Source organism: Tachysurus fulvidraco, chromosome 5 (assembly GCF_022655615.1).
Source record: "Tachysurus fulvidraco isolate hzauxx_2018 chromosome 5, HZAU_PFXX_2.0, whole genome shotgun sequence".
NCBI lineage: Eukaryota > Metazoa > Chordata > Actinopteri > Siluriformes > Bagridae > Tachysurus > Tachysurus fulvidraco.
The window spans coordinates 18685360-18698543 of NC_062522.1; the positions used below are offsets into that span (position 1 = coordinate 18685360).

A 13184-nucleotide genomic window follows, 5' to 3' on the forward strand; every position below is an offset into this window, starting at 1 on the left:
CTCGTGCATCTAATGAATGAATCATAATTTTATAAACTAGGTTTCCTTTGCTATTTAAACTGGACACTACAAAACAGGTACATACAGTATATGGAGCATCTCAGGCAGACAACATACTATAAATACCAGCATTCAGCACAATTATGAAATCCCGGATGGGACTAATTTGTCAGCCTGTAATCTGAGCCTGTATAACACTCTCCCAAAGTAAATTGAACAAACGACTTCGGCAATTTGCAGCCTCGCGTTGGTGATCAAAGAGAGCTCGTGGGTGTCGAAAGCGACGCCGCGTCGATCCCGTTAGCTCCGCCTACTTCAGCAGCGCGGGTGCGCGCTCGCTCCACTGGCGCATCGCTCACGAAGCCTGGTTCACTGGCGCACCTCAGGTACGGATCGCCGCATCTTCTACATTGTAGATAAGCCGCCGTTAGTCATGACTCAGTGAGCGGGCAGTGGAGAAAATGGAAAGTGCTCGTGGCTCAAGAGCGTTTCAGAACCACTTCAGCTGGACAGCGCAACAGCTTCTTTTCCGCTTTTCCCTCTCTTTTTTTCTAGACAGGATCCCGAGGTGGGGGATTTCTTTTTGAATTGCACGAGCACTCGTGATGGAGTTCGTCGAACAGGAAGAAGACGCAACATTATCTGATTAACAAGATATAAAACATTCTGCTTTGGTCCGAGTCTAAAAAGATGATGCAGGAAGTCTTGTAAAGCGTTACGCAGTCCAGCAGCCAGCAGCACCGGACACAACGGTGAGTGGGGAAATGGGTCAACTCTGAAATTGTCTGTCTGTCTGATTCACACACTGATTCAGTGATTAAAAAAACTCAAGTGACTTTGTAATGGGAAAAATCCCAAGAAAACCATAGTCTTTATTTTTGAATATAGGCACGATTTCCCGCAGGGAAAACATTACCATAGAAGCATATTCAAACAGATAGAAAAGCAGCATTCATGATTCTGCACAGTACTGAAGGAGTATAGTGTAAAATACGCATGGAATACAAACAAAAATGATGGATTTTCTGTTTTATTAAGTGATTCCTCTATAGCTGCATGTCTATCTATCTATCTATCTATCTATCTATCTATCTATCTATCTATCTATCTATCTATCTATCTATCTATCTGTCTGTCTGTCTGTCTGTCTGTCTGTCTGTCTGTCTGTCTGCCTGTCTGTCTGTCTCTCTGTCTGTCTATTTGCCTTAAGTGTTTCCCCTAATTTTATTCGAACAACAGGTCTCTGTGCCTGTATGGCTACTATATGTGAATACAGCATAGTCGTGATCTTGGACCAGAATTTGGTCAACACCATTAAAACACAACAGAAATCATTTTCAATCATGCTATTGTAAATTTAATTTAATTATTTAACATTACTCATGTTTTATAAATAGATATTAGGTTTGCATCCTAAATGTTGCATTTTGTGTGTATAGCCATACAATCAATCTGTTTTTCTCAATATTTGGTGTCCCTAAGGGATAACTTTTGGGAAAATCTCCCACCCCACAGCAATCATTATTTTATAAGCAATTTCTACTTTATTGTCTTGATAAGTTTGTTTATGAAACAACAAAATCTAATTTAAACAAACTAAAATACATTCACAGTTTTGAACGTTGAAGTACAGTATTCAAAATAAAAAGTCATATCTTCATTGGTTGTGAGTGTCGGAGTTGCTATAGCTCTGAAAAGAACTGTAGGTGATTGATGTTTCAAACACGTGAGTTGTGATTATCTTTAATTTCAACAGCCTGCTGTTCTCATAGCTAGGGACAATAATAATAATAATAATAATAATAATAATAATAATAATAATAATAATAATAATAATAATAATAATAATAGAGCTATGTAGTGTGTTAATATGTGTTAGTGTAAGACTTCTTCAGTAACGTTCTAGATAGTAGCTACCTACATGGTTATCCATGAAATGTTTTTATTTCAAGGCCACAAACAATTAAAAGAAGAAAGAAGCACAAAGACAAATTGACTAAATCTGCTTAATTAATATAAATTTAATAAACTGCCAATATAATTTCAGTGTATTTAATTCTTGTTTGCATGTTTGAGCCTCAGATACATACTGTACAGATGCAACTCGTCATGATCGCTGCTTCTTCAAGATTTTCTGATGTTTATTACTTAATTTAGGTAATAGTATACCTTTCACATCACAAGGGGCCTTGTGCTACTAGTGGTCCAGGGACTCTACTGAATAGTTTTACCACAGAAAGCAAGAACTGGCCCTGATGGAAAGACGTTACATGCCTTAGTACCAAGCAATATAAACAATAAAGCTGGCATACAAAACATTAAATGCTTTTATTGCTTCATTGCCAAACAATATTGCTGATTGTTTAACACTTTCAAAAAAGTTACTGAATTACAAATTTTAGCCATCACTGGCTTTAAGTGCCTTCCTAGCATTTCATGCTTATCCTGTTGCCAAATCCTCACCAGCTAAAACTTTTCTGAATTGTGATTTGTTGTGTTCGGTCTTCATTTGAGTTTCATTTTGCACATGAAAGGAAAATAGTTTTAGAAGAAATATTTTATGTTTTTTCCATCAGCATATAAGAATTACTGGATAAGATCATTTATAAGATGAATTAAGATGATAAGTTACAAATTTTGTGGATGTGGAGGCATATGGATTGGTTGGAATTACTGTGTAGAGGAGGGTATTTTCATGACCTTTTCCATAACATTACACTTACTCTATGTGGTGGTACTGGTGACAGGTATGTGGCTTGAATAATGTCTTGAAATAGCATAAATCCTATTTATTTATTTATTTATTTATTTATTTATTTATTTATTTATTTGTGCTTTTGGGAGTATCAGTCTGAGCGACTTTTGGGCAAATGCTCCTATCAACATCCTGCAGCTGTGAATTATCTCACCATTGTGCTGTTGGGGCCAGGCTGCTTCAGCTGCTTCACTTTGTTCTTTAAATTTACTGATGTTAATTTAGCTGATGTTTTTTTTTTTTTTTTTTTTTTTTTTTTTTTTTTTTTTTTTTATGAAAGAGGTTTATGATTGAGGTTAATCACAGAGCATTGTGTTCATAGATGACCAGAAAAAGTCACCATTTAGCTATAATTGTTGTTGTTTCAGAGCACCTGCTCTTTATAAAGAGTGTTTATTTTTCTCTGATTTGTCACTCTTATCCACAGATCACACTGTCTACAGTTTTGGAGAGGTGAGAACGAAACAGATGGTGAAAGCAAATTAGATTAGCAGTGTTTTACCTCCTCTGCATACTCACAGCATATAGAATAACATTCTTCTGCACACTTACTTATCTCGGAGAAATATCCTACATATGCAATCACTGTTGTATAATTTAGATGTCCTGAAAGCAGCCTAGCTGCATGGATAGAATGTTGGCTGCTCTGTATGCTTAATGCATACACGTTCTACACGTTTGGCATTCATTATTGATTACTAACTACAGTTACTGTACTCCATCAACTCAACGGTGGCCAGATGGTAGAAAAGCTTTCTATTTACCACTCTGCTACAAGGTGATGGATTGGCTGGGAAACTCTTCTACAGAAGTTTGTTCTAATTTGGTGGGGGGCTTTGTGTTCTTCTGTTTTCAGAATATTGGACAGAATGGATGCAACATGGGTTAGGAATTACAATGTACTGACTTTATACTGCATTGGTATAAAACACCTTCCTTGACATTAACATGCTTGAAGCATTCCTTTGAAATAACACAGACACTGTTAGATTCTGCAAGGCTTTCAAACATCCATTCAATTCAGTGAAATTGAGCCAGTATGCTAGTTATCTATAGAGCAGACTAGATCAAAATTCATTCTGTACTGTATTACCAAGTACACTGGAGAGTTTGTTGTCAGCAAGAAAAAAAATTAAAAACCTTTACTGCACAGAGAAGCTCTTCTCCTATCACAGCTTAATTATCTGTACTGACTGACTAAGCATAAACCCAAATTTAGATTTAATTTAGCCTTGTATCTGAGGCTCCCACATATAGATTTTCTGTCCACATTATCAAATGAGACCCTTTAGCATGTACACAGAGGCCTGTGAATGGGGCATCAATGTAGCACTAATATATTCTTCACATTAGGCCCAAAAGGATGTATAGAACCACACTGAACAAAGATTTATTTAAGTCCATACCCCCCCCTTGCCACACACACTTTCACCCCCCAAAAACCACTGTTAAATATCTGCTGATGCTGCGTCTTTCTGTATCTTGCAAAACTCTTTCTATTTTACATTTCTCTACATTAAAGATCTACCACTGTGTGTGTGTGTGTGTGTGTGTGTGTGTGTGTGTGTGTGTGTGTGTGTGTGTGTGTGTGTGTGTGTGTGTGTGTGTGTGTAATGGGACATTTCTAGTGAAACGGCATGTCTCCACTCTATCCTATCTCCTCATTTTCCCTCTAGCTAAGACCATCTGCTCGACGGCGGGTCTGGCCAAACAGCTCAAACACTGGGTAAGAGAGTGGACCTACCACTGTTCCTGCCTCTGTCAGCAATTCTCAAACCACATCTAACTTTATAGCCAACACTGCTGAGAGCCTTCTTACTTTGAATCATCACTGGACTGTGTGCTTTTTTCTTACAGCTCAGAGTCTGTAGAGTTGAAAGAAATAAAGGACTCAGTGGTTTGGCTTTCTTCACAACCCTTGGCTCATTTTGGAGTCGTAGCTAACGGAGGGATAGTCTCAGGGTTTTGTCCGTTTATCCAGACCGAGCCAACTCATTAGGACTGAATCTGCACAGGCACCGGAATGTAAAACAGTTCTCAAATTCGTCCTCTTTCACCTCTCATCTCTGATTTTTGTTTGTAAGATTGCAGTGGGTATCTGGAGCAGAATGCACTCGCTTAACACAAGCATATTTGGAAAACCTCAGTTATGATAAACAGCCTTTAGTCAGATGGTTTTGCAACAACATAGTGGGGAACTGATCAGAGTGTGAAAATGGTATTATTCGTCATTCACTTCACTTCAAAAGCTTGTGATTGTTTATTTGTTATCATGTTTTCACCAACTCTCAGGAATAGCAGCTTGCAAAAACGCAAGCAGAATGTTAACAAAATGTTTTTCAAAGGAATGAGATTCTAACAACAGTAAGGCAGGAACAAATGTATCCGCTTCTTCCTGCCCAGAATTTTTTTCTCAATACAGATAAAAAAAAAGTCTCCTAATATGATGAATCAGAATACGTTCTGGTTCGTGGTTATTCGTTCAGTGCTGATATGAGGATCCTGGGCTGATAAGGGAATGAACAACTGAAAAGTTTAATAAAAGTTGCTGTGCAGTTTCTAGAATAATTATAAATTCTAAAAAAAAAAGTCCTTCTTGCCAGTGGGGAGCTGGTCTACACTGATTTCCTCTAGGGTTGATCCTAACACATGCTGAGAGATTCCCTTCGTCACTGAGATGTATGTACCCCCAAGAGTGCCTTCTGTTAAACGGAGTGTGAAATGAGCACATTTAGCAATCCCACTAGCGTCATGACATGAGCTGTTCAGCACTTAAATCCAAACTTGCATGGCCTTTACTCCCCAATCACATCAGAGTGGTTGCATTGCAATTGTCTTGCTTTATATACTGTATATATATATATACAGATATAAAAGGTGTTGGAATACCATGAGCCCCCAGCTTTAGTGCGCCTTGCCTCTTGACTCTACAACTGTCTAGAACTGCACTGGAGGGATTTACAGCATTTTTCTGAATGATATTCCCTCAGTATGGCACAGGACAGCATATGATTTACACATTTTTCATACTCAGCAAACCATTCAGTAAGCCACTGTGGGAAGATTTGTCCTCCTTAAAGAGACCACTTGATCAGGGATAGAAATATTTCACCACGGGATAAAGGATAAAGAATATCCGTATTGATATGTAGGGACTCCTCTGTTCCTACAGCATAATTGAGCCATTGGATTTTTTTCTAAACATTAGAAATTGGATAGTCGGTTGTGCAAGCTTGCTAATGTTTCTGCAGCCAAAATCTCAGACAGCCAAAATGCTTTTCTCAGACATATCTATTATGTATGATGATCCCATAGTTGACAAAATGCAAATAATATTCTCTTTGACAATAAACTTATTCTACAATATATTTAGAAATAATATTATAGAATATTTTTTCTTTCTGAATTCACCATAAAATCTAATAATTAGAATGAAACCATGTTTATGATTGAATTAGGTCAACAGATAAGCAGCTCTTAAAGACGTGTTAATTTGTCTACTTCCAGAGTTGACTTCTATATTCATCATACATTGCTTGTGAGTTTGTACTCTCTTGGCGGTTGATGTAAAACACTATAGTGGTGTTGTTGGTCCATACTAATATGTGTGGCCTCCAAGGGGTTCCTGAAAATGTTGCAGCACTAGCCACATAGATTTGCTAAGGTAGTAATATGCTGAGACTTTTTTTTACCTTATTGTTTTTTTTCCCACATACTCCTCCAGCTTTGCTGAAAGGCATCTGTCATTACAGTTTCCCTCTTTGTTGAAAAAAACATGTGTGGGAGCAATACCTCAGTGTGCATGCACACTACTGCTGATACCTGCTTTTGTGATATGGCTGACAGGCACTGAGCATTCAGTCGACATCAAAATGGCATACATCAGAACACACCTAGTTATAGTACTTTGGTTGCAAATAATAACATCCCAACCAGACAGTCTGCTTATGGGAAATTTTAGAATTGCATCCATAATTGAGACAGAGTCGTGATCCATCAACAAGGCATGTATGGCATGCATCATGTCACTGAATAATCTGTGAAGGAATCAAGCGACTCTTTCTGGGTTTGCATTTTTGTCCTTGCACTTACACATGCCTGATCAGGACATTTGTCTGGCTCAACACCTGCTGTATGGACTATTCTCTTGGAATCCAATTGTTCAGAATAAAAAGGGGATGCATTAATCTTTATATTGCAGGCACTTTATATAGATTTGCAGTCACAAAGCTAGCCTAACTGGTTTATTGTGTGTTACATTGAATGTTTCTTATACAGACCGCTTCTTTTGCATCCTGATCATTTGTGGTTAGACCTTCATGTTTAGTGTTAATTGAGAGTAAACTAAATGACTATGTATTTTCAGATACAAGGGACGCTAAAGCACTTGAATCATGGAAGCATGGCCATGCTCTGCTCTGACACAAACTGAAGTGTTTTTTGTTTTGTGTTGTGTCCTTTCTCTCACATTTAAAATTATTTGGAAGATGTCCTTATTCAGATTGACATACAAAAGTGCTTTTGATTCTCTATCGATGAATACATTAACACTGGTTCACGAGGTTACCGACTTAGGATACCATCAACCTTCCATCTTTTTTTTTTCTTTTTAACATTGCTACAGTAGTTCAAGTGTTTCAGGAAGAGGTAGGAGCAACACTGGTAAATCTGAGGGAGCAAGGTGCGAATTCTTATGATGTTGTAGAGAACAAATAGCATTGAGCGTGTCACCTTAGCAACATGCTAGGAAAAGAACAATTGATTATTCATAGTTACCCAAAGGTTGCGAGCTGTGACCGAAGGGGAGATCAGAGTTTTTGGGATGAATCACCTGGGATGATCAGCAGTTCAGTTTTGCTGAGATTAAGTTTCAACTGATGAGCTGTCATACGCCATGATATGTCTACCAGACATGATGAGATCCGAGCAGAAGCCGTGGTATCTGAGGGCGGGATGAAGAATAAGAGTTGAGTGTCATCAGCATAGCAGTGGTAAGAGAACCCATGTGAGGAAGTAACTTTACCAAAAGAGTGAGTATACAGGGAGAAAAGAAGAGGACCAAGTACTGAGCCCTGTAGGACACCAGTGGAGAGTCTGTGTGAAGCAGATGTCACTCCCCTCCATGTTATCTAATATGTGTGACCTTCCAGGTAGGAAGCAAAACATTCTCATTCTAATCCACAAATTTCAAAACTCCTTAGGGTGGACAAGAAAGTCTTGTTGTTGACCGTATCAAACGATGCTGAAAGGTCGAGGAGGATGAGGACAGATCTAGCAGCAGGTAGTTTCTCAGAGACAAGCAAAAGGGCAGTGTGCTGCTTTGAAACCAGACTGGTTTGGATCTTGTAGGTTGTTCTGTGAGACACAGACAGACAGACAGTTGATTACAATGCGTTTAAGTATTTTTGAAAGAAAAGAGAGAATTTAATTCCATTCACCAGTTATCTATCCATTACCAGTTTCTTAATTCCATCTCCACAAAAATATTATTGTGGACTAAGATGTTTAGTGAACTTTAAAGTGAGAAAATAAAGTCAGAAATTCATACAAATTGCAAGAGATTTGTCATGTAACAGTGGCTGTGCGCTTGTTCCAGCCTATCAAATTTGACTTTTCATCTGTTATCGATAACAGTCATCTACTGCTATGTTTCCAATTGCATGGCAATCGTTGCATCTAAGATGTCTGTACGCATTGCATAATCTCAGCATTCAGTTAGCCGTGTCAGGTGGAATATGATAACAGTTTTAATATCAGACTGCAGTGCATTCAACATGTCACAAACCAGGAATGAAGGCAGAGGAAAATGCAGAATTCTTCTTTACAGTGCTATACAAACTACTAACAGGAACTGTGATCAAAGAAAGAAAAAATATACGAACATACATTGGACAACTACTCAAAAAAAGATAAATGGATGGATACGTCAAACACAGGGGTTTCAAAGAGAAACTAATTAACTAAGTGGTTACACAAAGGGAATTAAAACAGGCACCTAATCAATAAGTAAGTGATTAGTAAATAGGGAACAACTGGGGCAAATAAAACACACAACCAAAGTAGAGTTCACTCTGACCTCTGGCGGTCTGGCATGGAAATGTCCCAGATATCCATGACACATCATTGCTGCTGAGTCGCACCCCAGCGTTAATCTCAGATGATGTGCTCCAATGGCAGCACCGAGCACTTTCCACCAAAGTGTATCTCAAGGTTAGAGAATAAAGCAAAACCACTGATCTGTGTCTCTTTATGCCAGGTAGCAGTAGCATACAAAACATCCTGAGGTCTGCACATCATCACACTTTTGCATTGTATTCTACAGTTCAGCATGCCAATGTTGTTTATACACATTTGGTCTGATCAGAGTATTTTGTTCTTTAAATCCTTTCTTGCTCCTGCAACATGTTGAAGGAGTTCACCTTCTTCTTCCCAGTGGCCTTTAATCACATACTGTACCTGCTGCTTGTTTCACTCCTCACTGTAGCCATCAAGATGATGCACAGCCAGCAGTTTCCACTACACGTGAGACACTTTTAGCACATTGCTAACAGCATTACGCTTCAGTTAGGGGAAGGCTCTCTAAGTGCATCAGGTAAAACTTTCAGGTCTAAAATAAATTAGCCATTGATCATGTCCATCATCCAACTCCATTGGGGTTTAGGAGAACAAACAGCCTGCCATCTTACGCTGTAATACAAAAAGTTTGTGAAAGATCCTTTAACTATTCACACCAGTTAATAGGTTAGTTATTAAATCTACAGTGTCATGTTGCCACTGGCATTCATGTCTTGTTCAGTGGTAAAATCAGCAATAAATGAAACATATTAGAATTATATTAAAGCAGTCTAGATGATTAGCAAAACGATTAGTGTCTCGATTAGTACTGAGCATCGTGATATTCCCAAAATGATGAGTATAGGAAAGAGGAGAAAAGTGATGTTAAAGGGACCTTTAATAGGCTACTCATGTGTGTTCATTAGGTTACATGGTGTGACAACCTTACTGTTAGTATTCACAAGTAAATGAACAAATGAAAAAATGTCACTAGATCTGTAAAAAACTGTCTTTGCAGTCTGTACTGAAAGGAAGCAGTGATGCTTTATTTCTCAGAGCTATTAAAAATATCCAGATTTAGATGTTACAGCACTGCCCTACAAATTCATTTCTAATGTTTTATTTGAAACTATTTTACCTTGAAATTTGAAATACTCTTTCATCCGAATGTAACAGACTGACCATGATTTATCCATGAAGTAGGTTCTAACTAATACATGATGTGGTTTCTGTATCTTCTCTTTGTACTTATGAATGCAGTGAATCAGAGACTTGTGGCCTGCGCTGTGGGGGAGGGAGGTCTTAGAAACCAAACATTATTGTACTGAACAGAAAAAGTTGGGAAAAAGGAATGAAACTGTCATTCATGCTGATAGCTGAGTTTTGTCTCCTTCTTTCTACCTTAGATTGAGCTAACTGGGCTGTTGTTGGACAGTAGAACGTCTAATTCGTTTGGCTCTAAACATGCAAAATGGGCGGTGTTGGAGACTTGTTATAGAGAAACAGAGGACCATGTTTTCAGTATTTGATAATGAGATGTAATTATTTACCATGAGAGGCCCAATTAATAATGCATGTGCTGCAACACAGTGAGAGGGTGCACAGAACACTGTAGGCAGCACGGCAAGGGATTTAATTGTCATAGTTCTGCGAGGCAAAAAAAGACTGCAGGGATTTAATGAAGCCTTCCATCTTCTCTGTACTACAAAGTGTGTGTGTGTGTGTGTGTGTGTGTGTGTGTGTGTGTGTGTGTGTGTGTGTGTGTGTGTGTGTGTGTGTGTGTGTGTGTGTGTGTTGCATGGGCTGTGAGATGACATCAAACGATTTCATTGATCTGATGACATGCTGGTGACATTGGGAGTCTTTCCTAGCGTGGTTTTTACGATCTTAGGAGCAGTCATTGAGAAGGCCGTCCTAATGCCCTCCCCCATTCCTAGGTACCACTTTCATGTATTCACTTTTAACAATAAAGATTCAGTTTACATAGGAACAAAATGAAGGTCAGTTGTTACCGAGAATGTTCAGGAGGCAGATGAATGGTTATCAGAAGCCAGTGAATTTCTACGAAAAGATGTGGGGCAGATGACTAATGACTGAATGAGAATGTTTTCTCAGTAACAAGCAAGCTGTATTTTTGCTCGATTAACCCATTTTGAAAATGTATTTATATATGGGCATTCTGGAAAGCCAGGGCATAACAGTATCATTACTGTGTTTGTGAACAAAGAAATAAAGTCTACTAAAGTCAGTCTAGAAAAGGTGGCAAAGTTCCTATTATTTTCACAAGCTTCCAATCAACCAAACTCAAATAGAGAAAACAGCACAGCAAACCCAAACCAAATAATAAAAAAAATCCTGAATTGAAGTGTAACAGAATAATATGTAAAAAATATTTTATGTTTGTAATATTAACTTTATTTAGTATTTTATTTGCCTGGTTTAATGGTGAAAGTATAACATTCTCTTAAAATACAGAATTGACAGGAAAAATCCCTACAGTGAAAAGCTCTCTGAATCCTCATATATGACATATGCACAAACTTGATATTGCTTCTCAAACAAGAGTCCTGTAGTCTATTTTTAATTATCATTATTATTATTATTATTTTTACCATACGTAGTTAGCTTTACAACTGTTCGTACCTTAAAAAAAAAAATACTATAACTGCCCTTGCTATGCATTCCCAATAAAGAGCCATAGCAAATTTCCTTGATGCTATTTCCAAACAGCATAGAGGGAATTTTGTTGCATCCAGAAGGCATCATTTCATTGTTCTGCACCAGGCAGCTCTCTCGTTCTTTATCTGGAGCTGTGCAGAAGCTTGGCTCGTGGGCCGCTCTCTGATCTTTTGCAGAAGTGTGTCAGTCATGCGCTGTGGGAGTCTCGGCACTGGAAGTGAACAAGGGCTGACAACACAGCTGTTGTTTCACCTGAGCATGTTCCACAGGTGTTCTGGGACAGCAGAGCATAACGTGTTTTGATTCAGTGAAAGGAGAAAACACGGTTACACATAATGTGCTATCTCATTTTCATATCAGTGCACTTGTCTTTGATGTTGCACTACGAGAACAATCTGCTATACAGCCCCCACATGCAGCTAACACATTTAGAATCCTCTATCTGCAAAGAAAATAGATAATCTTACATTAAGCTGATCTGTTCCTTTATAGGCTAAAGCATCTCGGTGATTAACTTGTGGCACAACAAAATGTCCAACTTCAAAGGATATTAGAAACACATATAGACATATGCGCGCACACACACACACACACACACACACACACACACACACACACACACACACACACACACACACACACACACACACACACACACACACACACACTAGCCCATGCTAAGCATACGGTGAGAAATGAGGGATGAAATGAAAGATCTCTCAGCTATTGACTGTGCTATGTGGGTGTTCTCTCATTGTCTTTCCCGCAGGGGATGCTCTTGTTGTGTTGCGGGGGAAGGTTGAGCTCTGAGATTAATGAAAAGCACCATCTTATTCCACAAAAAAGCCCCATATTCTTCCAATCTACTTAACACCATGAATTCCAGTAGCTTGCTGGTGACTTGGGTTTGTGTGCTCCCATGTGTGCCAAAGCCAGTGTGATTTCCTCTTCATAGATCCCAAAATGGCTACAGGCACTTTGTTTTCTAGCAGTTTGTGCAAACTTGCCACATTTATCACTGGCATGTACAATCGACAGTACTTGTTGCATTCAGTATGGGAAGAAAAAGACTGAAAGAATGAAAATTAAATCTATGGAAGGAATATTGAATATGATCCAGTCACCAAAACAATGAGACCTTTCAGATCCATAGCTCCTCAATGTGACAGAGTAAATGTATTATTGATGCACTAGATCCAAGCATTTGTTCCTTAAAACCCAATCTTTTGCGGTATGCAGTTACTAGCTATGCTGCTACTATATAGAGTCACCCACTTTCAGTAACTTACAGGTTTGTCCTTGTCAGGGACGCAGTGGATCTGGAGCCCATTCCGGGAACACTGCCTATGATGCCGGAATACAAGCTTGATCACACATTATCCTTACTGTATTTATATTTGATATGAGAACTGATACACTTGCACATAAAATGTATATTCTAGTTCTCATTAAATGATAGCTTTACATTACATTAGTTGTATTAAACATTTTATCCACACTCTACCGTAGTATAGTGAACATACGTCCTTATTTTCTCTGACATGCCCTCCTTTTCCTTTAATAAACAAATTTGTACAAGGGTTGTACAAATTTTCTAAATGATGTTGTTAGGTCAATAATGCCAGTCTGTATATATCTTTACACCCTCTCCATGAATTCGTGCCCCTGCTATTCCTTGCCAGCAAGAGAGTTGTAA

General features: G+C 38.4%; 1 protein-coding gene across 2 annotated transcripts in view; it reads left to right on the forward strand.

The window, feature by feature from the left end:
* Positions 1–267: 267 nt before the first annotated feature.
* grm4 (glutamate receptor, metabotropic 4) overlaps positions 268–13184 on the forward strand; it is a 153922-nt gene continuing 141005 nt past the window's right edge. Inside the window, exon 1 of one of the 2 annotated variants that reach the window (XM_027146303.2) lies at positions 268–752. The gene's annotated coding sequence lies outside the window, so the exon portion shown is untranslated. The remainder of the gene's footprint in view (positions 753–13184) is intronic. The other variant, XM_027146304.2, reaches the window with a different exon arrangement.